This window comes from Rhinopithecus bieti, unplaced genomic scaffold (assembly GCF_001698545.2).
Source record: "Rhinopithecus bieti isolate Rb0 unplaced genomic scaffold, ASM169854v2 scaffold_1244, whole genome shotgun sequence".
Classification (NCBI taxonomy): Eukaryota; Metazoa; Chordata; class Mammalia; order Primates; family Cercopithecidae; genus Rhinopithecus; species Rhinopithecus bieti.
Window position 1 is genome coordinate 992,502 of NW_016803397.1, and position 5,601 is coordinate 998,102.

Genomic DNA, 5,601 nt, shown 5'->3' on the forward strand with positions numbered 1-5,601 from the left:
AGGAGGGCGGGAAGGAGGGAGGAAGGGAGAGATGGAAGGAAAGAAAAAAGAAAAGAAACAAAAGAAGCTTAATTTCCAGTGTGACTGTAATGAGAGGTGGAGCCTTTAAGAAGTGATTGCTTTATGAGAGCTTTGCCTCCTGAATGGATTCATCCATGGATTAATGGGTAATCGTGGAAGGAGAACTGGTGGCTTTATAAGCAGAGAAAGAAAGACCTGAGCTAGCATGTTAGCAACAAGACCCTCCCCAGATGCGACTCCTGGATTATGGTCTTCTCAAACATGGGATCTCTGGACCTTGGACTTAGTCCCCAAAACTATAAGAAATACAATCTTTTTCTTTATAAATTACCCAGTTTCAAGTATTCTGTTATAAGCAACAGAAAACAGACTAATGTAATGCATATTTGTGTGTGCAACAGTACAATGTAGCAGTTCACAGTAGAATAAACATTGCATTGGTCACCGGTGGCTTCCGGAAAACTTCAGGGCTGCTACAAGTATATTTCTGTGTGATTTCATTTCTGTCAGTTTAGAAACCAGCCCCAGTGAAAGTTATGTTGTTCAGGACCCTAGCCTGGAACTGCCCTCTGGGTTTTCATAGCTTTTAAAGTAATGCAATCTGTTGATGCATCAAATCAGTTCCTTTTGAAGCTATGTAGTAGATGCTGTCAGAGATGTAACAGGTGTCCTCTAATACCTTTTAATATTTTTGAGTATTTATTCCTCAGATGTCAAAGTCTTTTGTTTCTTACAGATCTGAGTACCATACACTTCAGAGGACTAATTTTGGCTATTAGACCTGCTTTGCCTGGACAACAGTGACTGGGAGTTTATGCCTATCCCACTGTTGGGCAGCATGGCAGAACAGGCAAAGATCTACTTTTACACCAGTATGAAACTCAGTTATCTTGCCTCCTGTATGGTCAAATGCTAAGATATAATTTATATCCCAGAGCTTCACTCCATGGTCAGGCCGAAGCTGGACTTGGCCAGAACTTGCACCCTTGCCAGGGCTATCCCAGTCTTTACCAGTTTATCTGAAAACATTTCTATAGTAAATCACTTGCACACGAATCCTGATCTCATGTTCTGCTGCTGCAGAACTTGACTTAAGATAGATGATAAAGATGGCCAGTAGTCATAGCCATATAAATCCCAACAGATTAAGTGAATGTACCAAAATCATGCCACCAGTGGATGGTGGGTCCTGGTCTTCTCTTTTAAATGCAGAATACTGTAAAGCAAACAAACTATAGGTTGCATATCATATGATCACATCTGGAATACAATTTCATATCTTCAAAGTGTCTTCAGAATCAATATTTTCATCCAAAATTAGAGGTAAGGTCAGAGGTGATGATGATTTGAGCTGATATGTGCTATTAGGGGGGAAATAAAGAAGAAAAAAACAAAGGGAGATTATGAACACAGAGTATTTTAATAAATAGGGACATAAAACTAAGCCTTTTGCAGAGGTGAGATTTGAGCAAATGTTTGAAAGAGGAGAGGTGTTAGGTAATACCAGGGCAAAGAGTGTCTCAAAGAGGGAAAAGTCAGTGAAAAATTTCAATGCTTGATGTAATGTAAGACTGGCAAGCTGTCTAGTGTGACTGTAGCAGAATTAGTGATGAAAGAAGGTCAGAAAGAGAAGGTCATCTCAGATCATGTAGGACATATCCAACCACTGCTAAAGTAAATTTTTACTGATTCTTGACATGCATGTGCATAATACATTTTCCACTGCATATTCCTAAGCCTGAAATTTGTGAGAGACTGCAAAATAGAATTCAGTTTGAGACACAGATGTAAGAACAAGAACAACTGCTTCACAGAAAATTGAGTAACATTAGCCTGATAGTAAACTTCTGACTTTTGCTCTCTGTGATACAACTCCACCATGGAGACCCAAAATAATGGACTTGATGGGTAATCATGGTTCCTAGAAATCCCAGACTACACTGGAGTAGTACAGAGCTCCAAAACAAACCAATCCTGAAATGGCAAGGAAAGGATTTGTTTCAAGTCGTCTATTACTTTTCCTTTTCCTCACTGTAGCTTTTATTTTCTTTCCTTCTTTCACTGTGGCTTTTGCCATTTGAAGTTCTACCCTTAGCCTGTGCAACACAGTGAGTCACTGTCTCTTAAAAAAGTTAAAATAAAAAAGTTTGACTTGCCTTTGGTTAAGGAGATGGTCTTCCTTATATACGCCACTATAAGAGTAAATCTTCAATGCATTGAACTGATTATGTTATGTTCACAGTTAATCTGAAGGCTCTGACCCACAGAGACTAATTCCTCTGCATTGGATCAAATTTCCTCTGTCTTTCATGGTAGAAACACTGTTTAATATAAGCAATGCCACAGATTTTTTTTTTTACATTTTATTTTACCCTAGTTGGAAAGATTTGTCTTTTAGTAGGAGATGAAAATCACTGAAAAAGTCTAAGTGTAGCAGTAAAATGATTTTGTCTTTGGTTCAAAACTATTCTGGCTATTATGTAAAAATAGACATAATAGGGGCAAAGATAGACACAGTGAGACAGGTTAGGTTATAGAAGTAAACAAAGTGTAGTGTATGCTGTTGGCAGTGCTTAGATTCTGCTCATTCACAGAGCTTATTGGCTGTTAACGACTCATCTGAATACCCTCTCCAGGAACTGACTTTAGCTGACAGCTCCTGCTCAGTCCCAGATAATTTGCCTTTCTTAGGAGCAAGGCATATCTACTCACTGATGGATGGTGCTGTGTGGGGAGGGGATCTCTGAAGAGCAATTCCAGCTCCAAACCTCTGTGAAGTTGACTGAGGCCAACATTGCAAATACATTCCAGTTCATCTCCTCCCTTGCCCAATTCTGCTTCCTGAGATTTCCCTCCATAAATTTGCTCCCAGGAACATTTCTCTCAAAATCTCCTGAAGATAATCGCAATACCTGAATATGTTTCCTGTAGAATGCCATCTAAAAGGACTTGCAAATAGGGTACAAAGTGTAGAGAAAGACACGGGTCAAAAACTCAAGTTTCAGCCGAAAGAAAATTGAACTGAAGTCATCCCAAATAAGGTAAGTTGGAGGTAGAATAGGTTTGAGAAAAAGACCAGAGGTTAAATTTAGGACACAAAATATTTGAGATAGTATCTATTAAATAGAGAGATATCTATTAAACACTCAAGTGAATATGCCAAGTAGGCAATGAGTTATATAAATCTGGATTTAAAATAGAATAGGATAGAGAAGGAAATGAGGCAACTGTCAGTATACTGAATATTTAATTTTTTTTTTTTTTTTTTTTTTGCATGGGGGGGAATATAGTCTGTTTTTAAATCATAGAAGGATACAGTCTCTATCAGCTTTTAGGTTTTACTGACCATTTAAATCAAATATATGTGTGCATTTTGGGGTGTAGTTAAAATTCTATTTTCTCTTAGATGTAGAGTTCTACACATAGAAAGCAAATTTATTAATCGTATCATTTATGATGTATGTCTGTATAAATACACGGATATTGATATGGTTTGTCCATGTCCTCACACAAATCTAATCTTGAATTGAAGTTCCCATAATCCCCACGTGTTTTGGGAGGGACACAGTGGGAGGTAATTGAATAATAGGGGTGGTTACCCCCATGCTGTTCTCACAACACTAAGTGAATTCTCAGGAGATCTGATGGTTTTATGAGGTGTTTTCCGCCTTTGCACAGCACTTCTTTCTCCTGTCACATTGTGAAGAAGGATGTGTTTGCTTCCCCTTCTGCCATGATTGTTAAGTTTCCTGAGGCCTTCCCAGCCATATGGAACTGTGAGCAAATAAACCTCTTTTCTTTATAAATCACCCAATCTTGGGTATTTCTCCACAGCAATGTGAGAATGGACTAATGTAGATACATGCATATGTTCATATATTGTGTACATATGCATGCATAATTAATATAATTTTTATACACAGCATCTCTGTGCATTATTTTAATTAACACTATTTAGTCATTAAGAATTTTGCTTATTTTAAATCTTGATTTATTTCTTTTGAGAGAGATTTGTTAAATATGATTATGGCTTTCTCTGTTTTCTCTACAGCTCTCTCAATTGTACTTGTATACGTTTTGCAAATGAGTTGTTAGAAGAATACATTTTAAGATGAGTAAAAGAAAAATAAACATTTTACCAGTGCATAGTATTTTGTTTCTTATAATGGTTGCTTTAAATTTTATTTTGTCAAAAATAGAACACAACTGAGTTTTAATTGATATTTGCCTAATCTGTTTTCCCCTTCTGTTTCAAAATTTCCATTCTTTTGTTAAGTGTGTCTTCTGAAAATGATACTATAATTGAATCCTGTTTTCTAAAACTTAATTTGAAAACCTGTGAATTTTGATACTGTAGTATAGGTAGTTTCCATTTGAGTATTGCTAAAATTTAAGACTGATTTCAGGTGTTTAAAATATTTTCTTTGTAGTATTTTTTCTTCTTTTCTGAATTTTAATATTAAGATTCTTTTATTAAAGGGTCATATATGTTATATAGTCCATTTTTGTTCTTATATTTGTTCCCTGTTTATATTTCTTAATTAAAAAAATAAGAATTGCACCTTTCCCTAATAAAATTCATATACCATATCATGGATACATACTCCTTTGATCTCTCCCCTGCTTTGATCATTGGTCTATCATCCTGATGATATGTCTAACATTTTAGTTCTGGGATGATTTTTTTCATCCTCTTCTGCATCTTTCTTCGCCTTATCCTCCTCCTTTATTTTCCTCACTATGAAGACTTCACTAGACAACATTAAACTTTACCTTATGTATCTACTGCAATATGTTCTTGGACTGATTTCTTTTCTTATTGAATATCTCTTACTGAAGTGTTTAACTGGCCGGTTGTGGTGGCTCACAACTGTAATCCCAGCACTTTGGGAGGCTGAGGCAGGGGGATCACTTGGTATCAGTCAGGAGATAAAGACCATCCTGGCTAACACAGTGAAATCCCGTCTCTACTAAAATACGAAAAAAAAAAAAAAAAAATAGCTGAGCGTGGTGGCAGGTGCCTGTAGTCCCAGCTACTCGGGAGGCTGAGGCAGGAAAATGGCATAAACCCTGGAGGCGGAGCTGGCAGTGAGCCAAGATCGCGCCACTGCACTCCAGCCTGGGCGACAGACAGAGACTCGGTCCAAAAAAAAAAAATTGACTGGGTGTGGTGGTGGGCACCTGTAATCCCAGCTACTAGTGAGGCTAATGGCAGGAGAATAGCTTGAACCTGGGAGGCAGATGTTTCAGTGAGCCGAGATAGCACCCTTGCACACAAGCCTGGGCGACAGAGTGAGAATCCGTCTCAAAAAAAAAAAAAAAGTGTTTAACTGTGGATCTTCATCTGACAGATAAACCCTTTGGTACCATAGAGTCCTGGGAATATTTTTATTACACCCATACCTTTGAACAACAATTTGGTTGGAAATAAATCTAATACAAAGTTATTTTTCTTTGAAACTTAAAACTATTATTCCCTTTCCAATATTGAAAATGAGAAAGCTGATATCAATCTCCTTCTTAATTCTTTATAAATCAAAGTTCTTTAAACTTTGCTTTCTGTGTGCTTTTAGCATTTTC